Below are 19627 nucleotides of genomic sequence, written 5' to 3'. Positions count from 1 at the left end.
CAGAGAACAGAAGAATACAGCTTGTGATTGAAGAGAATTATTACCTGCCACTACTGCAGAATACATCAATGCAAAGTTATATATTTTCCAGCTCGTGGGAGGCATTTGTTGTTCTCTACCAGTGACCTGAGTGACCCATTCATTGGAAGGTCAGAAAACAGTACCCACTTGCTTATTCACAAGTGCAAACACCAGGGACTCCCTGAACAACGTGACTTAAGGTAGAGTCCATCATCTAGCTATATCACATTCAGGGCCCTTTGTTGTTGTTGGGTTTTTTTGTTGTTGTTTTTTTTTGCTTTTTTACTCCATCCAGCATGTAAACTTTCCCATTTAACTCAGCAATGCATTGGGGGAGTCTGTGGGATAGAGTTTGGAGCAGCAACTACAGGGTGTTAATGGTTACTACATCCATTTGATGAAAACGTGTCTGTGTGCTTTCCAACCCAGCTCAGGCAATTTCCATCAGCCTGGTTATACTTCTGCTAGCCCCCTTTCATTTCCCCATTTTGTTTAATTCTCTTTTCTTATGGCTTTTGATAAACTAGTTACATTGTGACCCTTGGTCCATCTGCCTGGTCCATATTCATGAGTAATTCAGCGGACGTCACATTTCCTCGCCATACAGATACTACTACTTGATTTTTAATCCTTAGAGTGCAGTGGTCCCCTGGAAGGGGAATTTTTCCCAGATAGCCTTCCCTCTGGCTCATCTCTGCAACCTATGATGGTGGCAATGGATAGATACTAACAAGATTTTTTTCCCATTCAGCAGCTGATCCAGTAAAGGATTTGCTGACTTAAATATGCAACTTGCCCCTTAAATCGGCCATGGTGCCAGAGGATTATAGGATAGCAATCTGAGTGTTGGGAGAGTTAGGACAGGCAAAAGAAAATATTTCTTTATTCAGCATGTAGTTAGTCTGTGAAAGTCCTTGCCACAGGATATGATAATGGCATCTGGCTTAGATGCCTTTAAAAGAGGACTGGGCAAATTTCTGGAGGAAAAGCTGGTCATGGGTTACAAGATGTGATGTGTATGTGCAACCTCCTGATTTTAGAAATGGGCTACGTCGGAATGCCAGATGCAAGGGAGGGCACCAAGATGCAGTTCTCTGCCTTGTGTACTCCCTGGGGCATTTGATGGGCCACTGTGAGATACAGGAAGCAGGACCTATGGCCTGATCCAGTGGGGCTCTTCTTATGTTCTTAAAGGGAAAGCAGGGAGCAGGAAGAGGTGCATGCTCACTAACCACTAGCCCCTACTCCCCTTAATCAGTCAGCCTTCTCCCTTTCCCTGACAGATGGTTTGTGGCAAGGAATGGGAACAGGATAGCTAGAGTATCCATCCAGCTGAATACTACGCATAACGGAAGGAAGAGGGGAAAAAATTCTCTTGTCCTCTTCAATAATCAGATAGTGCCTGGAGGCATGAAAATGCAGTACCTCCATTTCAGTGGGTAAAGTTATAAATGTTACAAGATGATCATAAAATTATCCAGCACCTTTAAAATGCAGGTATGGTATTTGATACTGTGACCTCCTCTGCAATGTGAATAAATGCTCAGTGAAGAAGTATTTCATTTCATTTGTTTTAAATTTGCCTGCCATTAACTTTGAGTGACCTCTTGTTCGCTAATTAGGGAAAGAGCGTAAAATGCAGGGCTGGCTGGCTGTTTTGCCATGCATTTTCTAGACACTCAGCACTTCAGTTGAGTCACCTCTTCAGAGGCTAAATAATCCTAAATTTTATAAAATGTCAGGAGGTACGTTATTTGTTAGGCATTAACATTAAAGCAGCCATTCAGATCTGTAGTGGCTCACATGCCGAGTGTGAATAATGGATTTGTCTACCTTGTAAAAATGTCCTTCTTTCTCCCCCCCCCCCCCCAACAAAGATAGTTATAACTGGCTGGTAGAAGTTCACTGTGATCATGTAATTCTGATATTTTAAAAGTTATGCCATTAGAAGCCAGGGCTAGTTGTCACACACACACATGGCATTTGAAAAAGTTTCACACAGGACACATCAACACCATTTTTGGAAAATGTTTATTTTGCCACAAACAAAAGGATCTACAGCCCAATCCAGCACAAATCCCCATGCGGTGACGCAGTGGCACTGCTGCGGGCTGCACTGCATCCCATGGAGGATTTTCAGCTGTTGGACGTCTACAAGAGGTAAGGGGACATTTGTCCCCTTGCCCTGGTGTAAGTCCCAAAAGCCACAATAGGTCAACTCAGACTCACGCCAGTTCAATCACTAGTGCAAGTCCACATTGATTCATGCAGGCGGATCAGGTCTGGGAAGGGGATTTGGATACGGCATGTGCTAGCAATTCTGCCCCCTCCCAGGCCCAATCTGCCCACCCCCACTCCCATCACCACCCTGTTCCACTTTCACCTGCCCTGTTCAACTCCCTCCGCACCCTCCTTCTATAGCATATTATGACATTGACAGCACCACAGTCCCCTATGCTTTGCACTTCCAGATAAAATATACTTCCAACTAACGACTAGAATGTATATCTGTGTTCTTCCTTCACCATTCCATGATCAAGGTTCTGGGGTGTTACATTCAAACACTGTCTCTTGAAGTTTTGGGGATCTTGCTCTCAGGAATCCTTCTCCAAAGTTGCCCACCCCCCACTTCCCATCACTGCTTCTTGCATGCTTCTAGCAGGAAGGTTAAGTACCCCTGCTTCTCATTTGACATCAGCATCTCTGCAGAGTTAGGGATACAATAAAATTATGTTGTCCATTTGTATTTCCATCTTAATTTGTGCCATCACTGTCATCACCTCCACACTTGGTTAAATTTCAAACAATTGCAGAAAACATTTAATTGGCTTGATGCCACAGTCCTAAGGATTTAAGTGGTAGAAATGAAATTCAATTCTGTATTCATTTTCTGCATTCATTTTCATTCTGCAGCCAAGTTTCAGGAGAGTTTTAAACTCAGAGAGTAAGTGGTTCTCCTTAAAGGTATGCCCCACTTCATGGGAAGTCACATAGACCCATACAGCTAGGCTGGCACAACCTTTTGGCCAGCTTGCAATGGAAACTTAAGCCTACTGGTCACGGTGTAGTATCAAAACAGCAACAGTCCCCTACCTCATCCTGAACATTTATTTCCTTAGCAGTAGCGTATATGACTGAGGCTGAAAGGATAGATGAAGAACAGCTCTGAGATTCTGTCATTTTCCCCAAGGTAATGATGCTTCTGTTGCACAATATATCCTCTGCAATATACCCAAAATATACCCACAATTTAATTTTATCCTGGCAATCTGGTGGAGTTTACTGAGACGAGCCCTGCACTTAGCTCAATTTCAAAGAGCTTTTCTAGTTTAGATTTGCTTAGCTGCTCCTTTCCATGTTGTCCAATTAGTTCAATACAGAATCTTCTTATAATGGATGGTTTCCCGAGAATAAGATAAATAGGCAGCCTGATTCATACATTTATTACACTGAAATATTTGGATCTCAGCCCAGGTCTTAATTCACACAAGCTTTTGGGTTCATGCTAGCTGCAATTTTCCTCAACCTGGGATAACAAATTTTTTTGCTACCAGAAGTTCAGAAAGCCAGATGAGGCCTAAATGTCACTGCCAAGCACGCAATTACCCCAGCCTGGATTAGTTAACTGCTTTCATCCAGAGCTTTTAGGAATGGTTGCAAATGTCCAAGCTAAGCATTTTGCAAAACCTGCCCAGTAGCGGCAGCCAAAAATTACCTATGAGTTTTTTTGAGTCCATGGCAATGGGATGAAATTGTCAAAAAGTCTGTGTGAATAATGGCCCATACCTATCCTTCCCTCCCCGCTGGTGCAACCTTGCCAAAAAGGTGTGCATTGTATCCAGCTGGGGGGGATGGGAGGCTTTGAAAAGGACTTCCTGCCCAGTTATGCCCCCACCCTGCCCCCATTCCACCCTGTCCCACCCTCCTGCCCCTCCCACTGGCTTAACTGTTCTGATGCACACAGAAAGGCTCAGGCCTTCCCGCCAGTGCTATGGCTGTGCGCACTGCTGGAGCATGCGGGGCAGCGAGGCAGCCCATTAGAATTGAGCTGTAAGTTAGATTCCCTAAAGGCAATTGAATGTGAATCAGCTTGAATTTTCAGCCTCACTGGTTTGTGGGTTACAGTCAACATACGTGTATATTTTAGATCTGCTATGCAAGTGCTATGCAAGATCTGCTAGAGCGCGATACCATAGTCTTTCGAGACTGAAGGTTGCCAATACTAATACAATACTATGCAAGTGGTCAGGTTTTGCATGGTTTTATGTTCAAGCCATCCATACCCAGAGCATAAAATCATGGATTCACAGAGTTGGAAAGGAGCACAAGACCATTGGGTCCAACTCCCTGCCAATGCAAACAAATGTACATAGCCTTATCAATTATAAACACCTAGGACGTATCTATATAATGACTTTATACGTCATTCATCCTTCCTCTGAAGACAGCGAGGGAGTCAGAGAGAGATTGCAGCTCAGTGGTAGATCACATTATTTGCATTCAGAAGATCCTAGTGTCCAACACAAGCAGTAGCATAGCTACAGGGGGGACAGCACTTGGTTTTGCAGGGTGCCTTCATGCTCCGTTGAAGCTGCTCCTCCCCCTCGCTGTTGGAGCCATTCCCAGCAGTGACAGCAAGACCTTGCTCTTGCTACCGGGAGTGGCTCTGATGCTGAGGGGGAGGGGTAGCTTACAGAGCTGCACATTGAGGCTCCCTGCTGTGCTCCCCCTGTAGCTATGCTACTGACCACAGACATTACCAGTTAGAGAAAAATTCCTCTCTGAACCCCCGGAGAGTTGCTTTCAGTCAGTGTTGACACCACTGAACTAGATGGAACAATGGTCTGACCCAATTATAATGCAGCTCTCTATGTTCCTGTCTAACTGAATACAAAGTACCCACATCCAGCTAGAATTCCCAGGATCCTTTTTGGAAACTCATCACAGTTAAACTGGTTTAAAACTAACCTAGGTTTGTACATAGTATGTATACACTCTTAAGGAGTGTAGTACGAATACAATCCTATTCAGTATAGGAGCAGTGGCTCCAAATGGCTACCGCTGCATCCTATGCTGGATGCAAGTAAGCTGGTGGTCTCCTTGGAGGAAGAAGAAATTCATCCCCTTACCCCAAATAAAGCCCCAGTCTGCTCAATGGGGTTTCTCGAGTCTATGCCAGCTATTTAGCTGGAACAGACTTGAGAAGCTCCATACCAGGGTTTCAGGCCTGACATGGGGGATAGGATTCAGAGGAGAAGGCCTCTGCCAGCCTGCCCCTCCCCCCCATTCTGCCCTTTCTCCCTTTCCCTCTGCCCAGGAAAGCCTTCCCCATATCATCCTGCCACCCTCCCCATGCCCCCTCACCGCTGAGTGCTTACCTGCTGTCCTCTGAAGGCCAGATCTGCCAGGGTCCCACTGTGGCATCAATGGGGCGGTACAGGCCTCCCTGCCTTGCTCTCTGGGTGGCTAGTGCCTGACCTGGCCATCCCTTAGCATCAACTCTGGTCATAGGGTGAGGGAAAGAGGGAGGTGTTTCCCTTCTTCTCTTTCCTGGTGCCTAGTGTACTGTGTGACAGCACCCCCAGGACACAGGTAGGTCCCTTGTGTCCCATGGGAATCAAAGACTTCCAAATGGCTGTTTTTGCAATGGGATTTGGAGACTTCAAAGGGCACAATCCTACCCTGCACTGGAACAGGCAAGCCAAGAGACTTGTACTGTATCCAGCACAGGATAGGGGCCCAAAGCAGCTTATGCAGAGGCAAGGTGAAACTTTTCCCCTTACTTCCAGGTAAGGCGCCCTTGCCCCTATAGGTCTCTTCAGACTTGCGCCGCCTCCTGAGGTGGCACAAGTCAGAGGAGAGCGGAGCGGCTTAAAGCCGCTCCAAACTTCCTAGGATCTGCTGGATTCCAGCCCTACCTCCTGCCCCCCACTCACCCACCTCCGGGGCCACCCATTGCCCAGCCTCCCCCCACCCAGGAAGGCCTCCCTCCTGCCTCCACCCACCCCAGAGCCTTGTGTCGGCCCAGCTGGGCCGACGCAAGGCTCATTGCAGAGGCTGCCATGGAGGCAGTGCCAGTGTAGCCATGGAGCCTCCATGTGCCAGTGTAGCTCTGTGCACTGGCACAGCTTACTCCCAAGGAGGCCAAATGTGCTTTACGGCACGTTTGCGACCCTCCTGGGCCGGCACAAGGGACTTGCGTCGGCCCAGATGAAGGGCAGGATTGCGCCCTAATGCTCTTTTGAGGTGAGCATTACCAAGTCCCTGAGGTTTACCAAAATCTCTAACCTTTTTCTACCAAGCTGTAACTCCAAGAAGTCATTTGTGACTCAGCCCCAAAGGGCTAAGCATTTAGTTTTAGACTAATACAGTATTTATCAATGAACAGCATAATGCAGGTTTTCTAAGTAACGTTGAAAGTGTACAACAGTCATATGATAATATTTGTAGGGTAAAACAATTGTTGATTTTTCATGTTCATAAGACTTAAGACTCATGCCAGGACCAAGAGATGTGCTAGAGATACTTGTGTAACTTATGTTACAGAGAGAAAGAGAAAGATGTAGCCCACGGTAGCAAAACATTTTCAAATCACTCCTGAGAAGAGGACATATCAATTTTCAGGCAGCCACCAGCCTCTTAAGTTCAGATATTTCCAGCCTTTTTTTCCCCAGCAAACCCCCCATCATGTCAAAATGAATCAGGGTTTTGCTCATTTTTGTGTGTCATGCTGTCAAGCCACAAATGCGCTAGAAAGGAAGCAGAGCAACTGTTCGAAAATTGCATTCAGCAGAGCGAAATCTGTCTGTTTTTCGTGGAGTACAGCAGGTGGATCATTGTCACGATACTAGCCATGCAGCCTTTAAACAGAGTTGCACTACAAGGGCCTTTACTGTTTCTTATTCAAGGGCTCACATTCTTCTTCTGCTGAATAAATCAGAAACATGCTGTCACAACTTCCTCTACCCAACAGAACCCAGAATGTCACTGGATGAGTTCATCAGGAGCATGTTTTGTTTTGGACTGTGATTCCAATCCTATCCATGTCTTACAGCAATAGATCTTGCAATCTACTGCCATAAGTCCTGGAACAAAAGCAGCTCCAACAGCATGCAGGCTGGGGCTGCCAGTGCAAATGGATGGAGGCTCTGCTCATATTCCATCAGCTGACCTACCCTTCACCAGAGCAAGTAAGGTGGCAGGGGGTGATTCTGGAATCAGGGTAGGGAGTGGGCCGAATCAGGGGTGGTTTCGGGGGGATCTTGGCAGCAGTGGCATATGCTAAGATGCTATCCCCATTTTCCTGGTCTGACATGCCCTCTGACTCTCCTCTGACAAGCCACCTAAATAGCTGGTGTAGGTTTGAGGAGATGCATTGGCTGCCAGATGTCCTATGTGGAGGTGTTGTGTGCTCTGGTCCTGAATTATCTAGTTTGCAAGTGATTCAGTTCCAATGCAACACCTGTAATGGGGGTTGTGAGTGTAAATAAAATGCTAGATGCAGCGAGGTTGCAGCAAGATGCAAATATCTTGTGGTCTTATGTGTGCTCCCTGAGGCATCTGGTGGGCCACTGTGAGATACAGGGCTAGACAGGCCCTTGGCTTGATCCAGCAGTGCTCTTCTTATGCTCTTAATGATAACTTATCCAACTTCAACCCTCCTGATAAATCACACAGGCCACATTTTGCTCTCTCAAAATTAGACCTTTCCTGGGTATATTTGGGGTGCTGATTCCAAAAACGGCATCCGTTTTGCCTGATCATATCTCATTTCATAGATACGACATAGTCTCATTTGTGGAATAGTTCAAGCAGCTTCCCTGTGAGAAAGCCATGGCGTAGGCTTCCTCAAGCAGAAGCTGCTTGACCAATTCACTAACAATGCTACATTGTATCTCTGAAATGGGATGTGACAGCAAAAAACTGATGCCATTAGTGGAATCGGCACCCAACATTCATATGAAACCACCATAAATTTTGAAAAAAGTTTTTCTGATAATCAATTTTGCACACCTGTGTCCGTAGCTATAGAGATACTATCATAGAGGATGGTAGGTGTTCACCATCAGTAAGTACTAACTGATTTGCAGCCAATCCTATTTAGGGCCTATGGCAGTGGATCTCATAAACTGCTACCCATGAATGTCATGTAGGCATTATGTACTTTGGAGCCACTGGTGCAAACAGACAGTGGCTTCACATGTACACCCTGCTGGAGCAGCTAAGGTGACAGCAGGGTCAGAGGCATTTTGAGGGAGGATCGGGGTGGGTACTGAGGGAGGATCGGGGAGGAGACTCATTGGCAGCCAGGAAGCTTACAGGGAGGTAAGTGAGAATGATTTTTATGTACCCCAGGCTGTCTGGGGAGCCCCTCCACTTCTGCATGCAGCATGTGCTCCATCAGGACCACGGCACTGCACAGACTGAAAGGGAATAGGATCAATTGCATACCTACCATTAGGTCCAAAGGAGCAAAAGCCCCACGTGTGAGGCACTAGGACCCTGCAGAAGCCTCTTTGAGCCTCTTTGAGGCACCTGACAGGGGTGGAAACTGTGCTTCCAGTTTAAAGTGTTGGGAAACCTCACAGAGGTTTCTCCAACACATAGTTGGGTCGCACGAGGCTCTGTGAGCCTCAGGTGAAGGGGGCGGTTTTCTGTGGGGGTGGCGGTAGCCCATGGGGGGCGCCATCGCAGACCTTTGCCCCGGGCATGGGGCTGGGGTGGACCACTGCTAGATAGGATTGGGCTGTCTGAGCAGTAGTTATGTAAAAAGCCACAGTTTAAAGATACTGCTTTTATTCAAGGATATTACAATTCCATGGCTAGGGAAGAATGTTCCAGATTCCAGATCAGCTTTGCTCTACAGATTTTCATAATCTCATGCACTTTTGGAAATGCTGGTCTGATGACTGCTGAGAGCAGTAAATCAAGGTATTGAGAACAAAACGGCTAATATTATAATACCGTTGTACAAATCGATGGTAAGGCCACACCTGGAGTATTGTGTTCAGTTCTGGTCGCCGCATCTCAAAAAAGACATAGTGGAAATGGAAAAGGTGCAAAAGAGAGCGACTAAGATGATTACGGGGCTGGGGCACCTTCATTATGAGGAAAGGCTACAGCATTTGGGCCTCTTCAGCCTAGAAAAGAGACGCCTGAGGGGGGACATGATTGAGACATACAAAATTATGCAGGGGATGGACAGAGTGGATAGGGAGATGCTCTTTACACTCTCACATAACACCAGAACCAGGGGACATCCACTAAAATTGAGTGTTGGGAGAGTTAGAACAGACAAAAGAAAATATTTCTTTACTCAGCGTGTGGTTGGTCTGTGGAGCTCCTTGCCACAGGATGTGGTGATGGCGTCTAGCCTGTACACCTTTAAAAGGGGATTGGACAAGTTTCTGGAGGAAAAATCCATTACGGGTTACAAGCCATGATGTGCATGTACAACCCCCTAATTTTAGAAATGGGCTATGTCAGAATGCCAGATGCAAGGGAGGGCACCAGAATGAGGTCTCTTGTTACCTGGTGTGCTCCCTGGGGCATTTGGTGGGCTGCTGTGAGATACAGGAAGCTGGACTAGACGGGCCTATGGCCTATCCAGTGGGGCTGTTCTTATGTTCAAGAACAACAATCAGGAACATAAGAGCATACAAAGAGTGCTATGGACTAAATACCCCAGAAATTCAACATCTTCCCCTCCCCCCAATAGTGACCAACCAGATATCTCCTGAACAGAGGTATTACTAGGATTCGTGCTACCTGGTCCAAGAGCTCATTGTGTCATACCTATGATTGACTTCCTCTTGTACTAGACCATACAGAATAAATTACGATATCATACACACAGCCTAAGTGCAGTAGCATCACAAGGGTTGGTGTAATCCCCATTAACTTTATTTATTTATTTGACTATATAACATTACAGGTCACCCAAGAAATCAGTAACCAGCAAAAAAAACTAGTGGCCAACTTGATGATACTCACACAACTGAATTAGAGTTCTAGTATTAGCTATAATACATGGAAATGATAGCCGACCCATAGTAACACCTTATTGGTTCACTGCTGTGTCCTAACAACACCTCATTGGCTTTTGGAACAATCAGTCTCATTAGTCAGTTTTGAGTCAATGAAATCTACTTTTTGTTACATAAGGCAGTTGTGTTTTTTTCTGGTCAACTGATCATAACTTTTGATAGCATACAGACAATTCCACATGGTTTGCTTCATTACATTATGAATGAAATTGCCTTTCCAATGGTATATAACATGCTGGTACTATTAATAAATACAAATTGTCCAAAAGGTTTCCAAAATTTTGACCACTCGTGGTATCACCCCCCCCAAAGGTGTCACCCAGTGCAGTTTGCACCCCTGCATCCCTCCAGTGATGCCACTACTTCTGGAAGTTCACAAAATAGGGTATGAGGACAATAGTCCTTCCCTGTTCTTGTTTTCACCTCTTACCCTCTGTCAACAACTGCAATACAGGGGGTGTGCTGAAAATGGAGATTCTATTTATCACCTCTCCTCTTCCATGAACTTGCCTAATCCCTTGTCAAGCAATCTTATCTAATAGCCATCAACATACTTGGTGTTGGAGGATTCCACAATGCTTCAGAGCAGAGATCAATGTCTCAGAATTCTGTATAGCCCACACTACAAGCTCCTGATTTTAGAAGTAGGCTACCTCAGAATGCCAGATGCAGGGGAGGCGCTCGGATGCAGGTTGCGTTTTGTTGTCTTGTGTGCTTCCTGAACAATTAGTGGGCCACTGTGAGATTCAGAAAGCTGAACTAGATGGGCCTTTGGTCTGATCCAGCAGTCCTCTTCTTATGTCCTTATACCTTTGCCCTTCATTCTTTCTTCACTCAGAATTGTACATTAACAAAAGACAAAGACAAAGCTTTTAGAAGTCATGTCAAGTTGTTTCCTACTTGTTAATATTCTTGTTGTCTTCCATTTTTAAGCCACTGGATTTGGCTGATGTTTCTAATTTACAAAGAGAAGACATCTTTAATTGATTTTATCCTTTTGTCTTTCTAGCATATCCATTGCCAGTTATTGATTCCCGTTAACATATTCAAACATGAGTCTCCAGCATTAACAAGACCTTGTCAGAATACATTCGTTTCCTGGTTTCATTGTAACTCCTGCCCACGGGTCTCTATTACGATAAGACTTGTGATAAGATGTTTCACCGGGATTGCTGTCTACCCACTGAATTAAACTGCCAAGGCAGGCAGCAAAAATGTCAATTTTTGTATTCTTTCCCTGTAGGATGGGCAACAGGATACAAGATAATTAGTTTAGTGAGAAGGTATTAAATATCAGTAGTGGGGAAACCTACATGTATGGAGAAAATTAAATTTTTTTATTTGCTTATTTTCCTGCAATTCTTCCCCAAGCTGAAAATAACAGCCGCTAGTTCTTGACAACTGCCAGGCAGCAAGTTTCATTAAAGCTCTACCCTGAAGAGTAGCCTATACATTAACAAAAAGAATATAGTACATCCTTTCTGAGTCTGCATCTCATCAGAGATCAGATGGAAGTTCTCATGAATACTCCTCTAAGAAAAGTTCTCCGCATCTTGAAAACTAGCATGTCAGGAAGAAAGCTGAACTGGAATCCTTATTCACATCACTGAAGTGCAGTGAGATTCAGGCCCTGGAAGACAATAATACTCACTCATTCTCCCCCCTCCCCCAAACTCACATACTCCACCCCTCCAGAAATAAAAAAAAACTTGCCTCTTCTTCCCCCACTGGGAACAAGGGAGCACCCCCTGTAGCAGCCAATAAACTGCCTCTTGGGTACTATATGAAGTGGTGATCTTTCTTTCTTTCTTTCTTTCTTTCTTTCTTTCTTTCTTTCTTTCTTTCTTTCTTTCTTTCTTTCTTTCTTTCTTTCTTTCTTTCTTTCTTTAACAGAAGCAACTCTGTGCCTACCCAGAGTTTGCTGATGCAGGTGCCCTGCTATTTTTTAATTGACTAGCCAGGCATCATACTTTTTATTTTTTTTATTTTTTTTTATTTTTTTATTTTTATTTTTTTGGAAGACACCCATGATTACAGCTTAACCTGCTGGAAGCAAGTCTTCCTGCAGCCACCCCAGAGACTGATGACACAAGTGCTATCTTATTATTATTATTATTATTATTATTATTATTATTATTATTATTATTATTATTATTATTATTATTATTATTATTGAGCAAATGGAGGTAGTTCTCCCTGGTGAAAAAGGAATTAATTTACATTTAAAATTGAATACATTTACATAAATTTACATAAATTGATATATTAGAGATGGAACTTATATGAATGAAGGAAGGTCTTGCAATAGCTCAAGGCCTTTAAAAGACCATGCACAAAGCAAGGCCGGTTTTGCTGCTGCTGCATCACAGACTTGAAAAAGCAAGCAGTGGAGGGAGCCTTCAGCTTGCAGCTCATGGAAGAGATTGAACAGTTGCCCTCACCCTGAGAGCAGTTGTGCAGGGCCAACATGGGCTCCAGCAAGTCTCCAGAGGGCCAGAGACTCATTGGAGATGGGGGGCTCCCCGTGGGGCAGATTGGGGATCCCTGAGGGCCACAAATGGCCCTTGGGCCAGGTTTTGGGTATCCCTGCCATAAACTTTCAACACACTCTCATTGTTGCAGTGCATAAATATGGGAGTGGGAATTTACCTGTGGATAGCTCAGTATTAGCTATGCTGTACTGCATTGAATCCAGTCTCCAACAATTATCAGCTTGGCACCTTTCTATGAACATAACAAGACAATTTTGTTGTAACAAACTAAAGTAGAGCTTGTGCTCCTGCTGCCTTGACTTCACAAGAACCACCATCTTCCCAAAGACACCACCATCTCCTTTTAAATAATCTGAAGTTTGTACACACACACGCACTCCCTAGCATGGAAGACTTCAGAGCATTTCAAATTTTAAAGCCTGCTAGTGCTACTTGGTTATTAAATAATGCAGTGCAAGGAAAACCTTTCTGGCATAGCAAGGTAAGACAAGACTTGTGGATCTGAGTTGAAGGAGTCAATTAAGGTAAGAATGTCAGCAGTCCCGTAGGATGGATTTTCAATGTGCAGCAAAGGGATCTCACAGAGAGATTTCACCAGCGAAGAAGGACTGATGGTTATGTGGATACAAAATTACTTCCCCCCCCCATCACTGTCTCTCTTGAGGGAAGGAGCAATAGGGGATAACCCAAGCCAAGGGAGGCTCATTGCTGAGTGAGATGCCTGACACCTTGTTATATCAAATTTTCTTTTTGCCGTGGATTCTTTTATAAGAAAAGAGGGGCAGCAGCACAGGAGGGTCTCCTGTTAGGACAGCTGCTGAACCAGCATGCTACTTTCCAAAGGATGCTGTCACATACACAAGTTCTCTGGGTAGTCATTTGCCAGAAATGGGCCAGAAGAGAAATATGCAGCCTGCATATGTGGGGCCAAAATACAGTGGCACAAAGTTAGGTACAGAAGGTCTCAGGTTCAGACTTCTTCAATTAAAGAAAAGCAGAAAAGATTTCTGTCTGAAGAACAGCAGTGTTGTAGGTTGACCAATGCTCTGGGTATAGGATAGTTGCTTCATATATGCATAAGTCACACAGTTCGAAATACAACCTTTTTGATGGTGAGCGGGTGAGAGGAAAGAATATATTAGTGAAATAACTGAATCATGCAAAAACTCAGGGAAGGGGGATCATTATATATACCTGAGTTCTCTAAATACAAAGACACAATAGGCCTTCTATCAAAAGGTGGGAGATGTTTTGCCTTTCCCTATAAGAGTCTTTTAGTGCTCTAATGCAGTTGTCTTCAACCTGGGCTATATATCCCTCTCCGCCCAGGAGCCATGCCATACTTCAGTAGGGCCCCATGGGGGGAAAAATAACATTAGAGGGCCACAGTAAATTTCTGAGGGGGAACCTCAAACTTAACTGCCAGGCATATGATGAATTTGTCTCAAAGATCACACAGAATAAAGTGTTAATTATCAGAATTTTTTTTATTTTTTTTTTGCTAGCAGACCTGAAGCTGCTAATATACATTTTATGTCTTTAAGAATGTTAACGACATAAACATAGCAACCAACCTACCAAAATAGCATATCAGCATTGCTCTGGGTTCGATTTGTTTGTATAATGTTGAAATGAACTGGGACCATGGAAAACACTGGTCTGCCTGACTGCCTGTCTAATCTAATCTACCTACAATTACAAAAGTGTCCTTCTCCAAATGCTAGGGAAACAATGTCTGAGTCATACAATATATGTGTTATTACAGTAAGTTGCAAGAACCAATAAACATCTTTTGATACACTTTCAATATATGAGAATATGAATCCCTCAACACCAGGCTCAGTGATGGACTTCCTGGATGGCCTTGAGCAGATAACTGCTTCACAGACTTAAATGAAAGTAAAGATGGCTCACCTCACAGCTTTCTCGGGAAGATAAATGAAACAAGCATTTTAAGAAATCATTGCACAAATTAGAAATGAAAGATGCCTATGGACTGTAATCCATGGAGCAGGTTCATTTCCACTCACAAAAGGAAATCTCAAAACAGCTCTTTTGAAGAGGAAAAAAGGATGCTTAGCATCTACCACTATTGCCTTCATATTATATCTTTTTAAAAGGAACATTAGCTTGCATCTCCTCTTGGGCCTTATATTTGGACATAATTGGATTACGGCCAAGAGCAGATGGTGCAGTTGAATGAACACATTTCCCTCAGCCCACAGTGTGCCTGAGAGAAAACAAAATGGCTCTGAATGTGTACTATATCCATAAAATATGTTTCTTAATAGCAACAACGGAGCTAAAATGACAGCGCAATCGTGTTTCACATATTTGCGTTGTTGATGCTTTTAGCGACTTCTCACAGATTTTCAGAGAAAGGCTGGGCACCTTCAGCATTCCCACAACCTCCATTTCTTACCATCCCAATTTTCTGCTTTTGCTTCTCAGCAGAGGAGATTCCAGGGCCAGTCAAGGGGTGGGGTCTTTTTATTTAATTACTTTCTGCCTACTCTGGCTGCAACACTCTGAACTGGAATGACAATATCTGGACAACAAGTGGAGGAGTGAGAGTCCACTTTTATTCCTCTGTCTCACCTTCTACATCTTGTGAGTCCACACAGTGGCAGAATGTTTGAACAAGTCTTACATACACAGACGTCAACCAGTGGCGGACTTCCCCAGCCCCGCAAACCGGGGCAAAGGTCCTCAAATGGACCCGCCCACGGGATGCCACCGTCCCCCTTGCATGCAAATCTGCCCCCCACTCACCTGGAGTGAAACGGAGCCTTGCATGACTCTAGAACACACCAAAGATGTCTTAAACTGTGCTTCCGGCAAACCAGAAGTAAGACTTCCATGTAGTCCTAGAGACGTGCAAGACTCTGCGTCCAGAGTATTTGCCCCTTCACATAATGGCAGGTCTGCTACTGAAGTCAATGTTCATTTTGCACAGCTGGATTTTATCTGCACCATGGACAGTGCTAGGATTTCTAACACTAGCCCTATGTGGAGATGAAAGGGACTGAACCCGGAACTTGCTGCATGCAATGAACATACAGTAGTCTACCACTGACTTATATTTCCCCTCCAGCTCTCCAAGGTTTTAGGCAGCAGTCTTTCCTCACTGTACCTGGAGATATCAGGAACTGAACTTGGGTCCTTCTGCATTCAAAGCAACTAGTCTACCACTGAGCAACATGTACAGACATATAGGAGTGCTACTGAGATGGCTTCTGACTGGCAAGTGTCAGCCCTGATGTTATACAGTCTCATGTCTACACCCTATGCTGCAGTAATGAACACTACCCAAGCTCCTTAGAAATACCAATGAAAATATTCTTCACACTGTGTTCACCGTACTTTAATTTTAAATAGTTACAGGCAAGGCTGAATCAGATTAAAAGTAAATAAATAAAAAAGCACCAAAGAGAAGCAGCAAGCTGAGTGGAAAATTGGTTGGAAATTGGAAATAAAATTGGAATGGGTAATGGTTTATGCAGGCAAATAGTGGGGTTTCTTGCTTTTCTCTCTCTATCAATTACATCGATGAAAGAATAACAAGCTAGGTTTCAGAAATCTGCCCACAATATTAATATGATATGCAAAGGAAATTGGGTTCCAGATGCCAGTGGAGTCTGATGAAACCGGCAAGGCAAGAGCTCTGACACAGGAACCCTATGAATAAAATCGGAGCTCAGATAAGTGGCCGTTGCCTAATGAAAGTTAAATATTAATTGTAACAGCGAACTGAAGAGCAAACAACACAAGCAACAAATACTAAAGGAGTTAATGAACTATAATAGAGCCTTCCTTCAAACTTTCATTGTAAGAGCATCAGGAAAAAAGGCAACTGTAGCATACTTGGTTTCACACAAATCCTGAATAAATGGTTAGGTGATAATGGAATTCTACACCTGCTATGTCATTTGAAGTTAAGCATTTAGAAGGGGGGGGGCTATTTAGGGGTACAAATGGCCCACAAATGAATGTGCTGGTAATAACTGGCCTGTAATAAAAGTTCTTATAAGATTCTTGTAGCCATTCAAAAATCAGCCATGCTTCTGGCAGATTTGAAACACAATCATATGCACATCTACTCAAAAGTAAGCCCCACTGTGTTAAATGGACTTCCTTCCAGGTAAGCGTGCATAGGATTGTAGCCTTGCATGCATAGAACCTGGAGTTGTCATTATTGTCTTAGGGCTGCCTGCTATATAGGTGATTTTTTTTTTTTTTGGATGAGTGTAAGAAAAATAAAAACCATAGTCATACAATGTTTTCTTTCACATGAGTACGTATTCACCCATGTAAAAGAATGCCCTTTTGTTGTTGAGAATTATGTCTTTAACATTTTCTTTCAGCACTAAATGATTGATTGGGGGGAGAGAAATTAGTTTTTAACTTAGAATTTAATGTCAATGATTTTTTTTACCAATCACAGCTGTGCCCCACACTTCATCCAGAACTACAGAGGGTTATTTCACATAAATTTTTCCTCATGAGGAAAATTGTGCTGAGAGATGGGTTGCGCTTTGCAGCACTCATATGCAGCCTCATCCTATCCCCCTTCCGTCTAGCTTTCCTGTTTTCTCCGAGGAGACCCATAGGGAAAGTGGAGGCTTTCCCCAGGGTAAGCAAATGAAAGTTCCCTTACCCTGAGGGGAACTTACCTCTGCAACTGCCCCACCACCACCACAGGGTGCAGCACATCCTTGGCACATGTACCTCAGCAGGGAATTTGGATAGGTTTCAACCTTATGGTACAGATATTGACACAAGGAAAACAGCAGAGGGAAGGAAGACGGGTGGGGGCAGGAATCAACACAGAAACCATACGTCATTGCTTCAGTTATAAGCACACGGCTTAGTTACAGTGGGGGAGAGGGTAAGATATGGTCTCAAAGGCTTTGCAAAAAAGGTGGATGTTAAGGGGTTTGAAGGAAGGAAGGATTCTTCAGGTGTTCTGGGAAGCCATTCCAAACATAAGGGGCAGCAAGGGCAGAAGGACTTTACTTAAGCTAAAAACCTAACAAAAAGTCAGGTCGTTTCGTCATTCCTTTACGTAATAAATGGGAAAATGTGAGCAATCCAGCTCACTTACCATTTTAAGTGGCACAGGAAAATTACAGCCACTTCCTTTTATTCATTAGCATAATGTGAGGAAAACATTATGTGGTGTCTGTTGCCACCACTGTTTGAGGCAGGCTAGCCCTCCTATCTGAAGAGGTGTGGTGCCTGTGGTGAAAAGGGGCTCTTTGTAGCTTGCTAATAGCTTGGTGGCGGGAGGTGCGTCCCACTTGGGTCCTGTCTGGTCACAGAGTTTTGGAACAGGGAAGTGGTTTCTGCACCCAAACTTCTCCTCTGCCCAAGAGGGGGAGGTTTGTTTCTCAGGGAGAGAAACAGTTTCTCTTGCCTACCTCCCTCAACCTCCAGCCTGAACCTGACTTCATCACAGGCTTCAGGTTACCCTTTTGAAGTTTCCAAGAACTGGGGAGCATCACACAGCAGGCCAACAGCGGCGCTGCCTGGGGCCAGAGCCAGGCTGTATTCTGCAGCCTTGTGGAGCTAGAAGGTTGGCCCCACTGAATGAGTGAGTCAGTTGCCGGACAGTGTTATTTATTTATTTTTAAATATTTATATACTGCCTTTCCTCCCATTAAGATAGGACACCCAAGGTGGGTAACACATATAAAAGATTAAAATATAGTAATTGTGATATAATCAATTCCATAATGCAGTACAATGTTACAAGAAATTTCCAGTCATGAAGATTGCCAGACATATACATAATACTTTTTATTTATTCTTCATATTTTTACACAGCCCTTCCTCCAAGGATCTCAGGGCAGTGTACCAGGATCCTTCCCTATTTTTGTCCTTCTGAGGTATGTGAGGTTGAGACATAGTCACCAAGGTTACTCAAAAAGCTCCATGACTGAGCAGAGATTTGAACCTGAGTCTTTCAGGCCTAAGCCCAATTCCTGAACCACTACACCATCCTAGCTTGCTCTCTCTCTATATACATCCAGTTCTAAGACTGCAATACCAATGATGCAGTGCGACTATGAGTAAAAAAATTATGTGTCACAAGCTGCATAGCTATACTGACAAAGAGCAATAAACAAAGGGGGCAGTGCCCACATAACCAGCTTGATTTCTACTCAGCTAGCAGATTGAAGCAATCTTCAAAACTCTATTGCTTGGAAATGGGAATGCAAAATTGGTCCTCGAATTAGTCCTGTGTGTTGCTCACACCTAACTATCCAAAAAGCAGCCTCTTAAATTCCCAGTTGTGGTGGGGATTAACCACGTCGTTAACAGGCTTGTTGTTATTTCCCTCACAGCTATTTATTTATAAGTGTCGAAAGAAAGCATATCATTTCCCCAATTTTTCTTGTAAATTGCTTCTCGATGTGTGTGGTTAGTAGTGAGGAGGGAACTATTGTGTGCCGTTAACAGTACAGAATAAAGGTTATAAAGAAACAATGAATCTAGTGTTTGTGTGCACATACAGACACACCATATATATTCACACAGACATATGCACAAAAATAGAAGTGGTGCTTACGCTAGCTGCTAAGAGGCCTGTGGTATTAGTGTTTGTATTGTGCTCTGACACACCAGAGTCAAGACTGCTAAAATATAGATTTGTGTAGCTCATTCTGCGCCCGGCCTCTGTCTCTTCAGACAGCATTACCAGAGTTCTAGCAGTGCTCTCAATGCAATATTAATGTCGCCATCCATTCCACTCACAATGGTCCATTTTCATTTTTATTAGGGACAGCTCTGTCATCCCTAGGAAACCTATTTTCCTCTTGGCCTATTTATTTCCCTCATCTCCCTGCCTGTGGACCTGTTTGTTATGCCTGGCTATTTTTGGCTCCCTCTTAATGGCCACCCATGAAGCCACCCCTTCAGCTACGATTCGGCGACATATACAAATGGTCGAAGTGGCATTTCATTGCAGAGAGGCCCAGGCAAGAGGTCTGCAAGGCAAATGCAGGGGAGCTTAACGGAACCACGCTGGACATCCTGGTGGAAATGTCGGTGTTCTGTCTGCTCCTG

This window comes from Tiliqua scincoides, chromosome 1 (genome assembly GCF_035046505.1).
Source record: "Tiliqua scincoides isolate rTilSci1 chromosome 1, rTilSci1.hap2, whole genome shotgun sequence".
Classification (NCBI taxonomy): Eukaryota; Metazoa; Chordata; class Lepidosauria; order Squamata; family Scincidae; genus Tiliqua; species Tiliqua scincoides.
Note: the sequence above shows the minus strand (reverse complement) of the source record.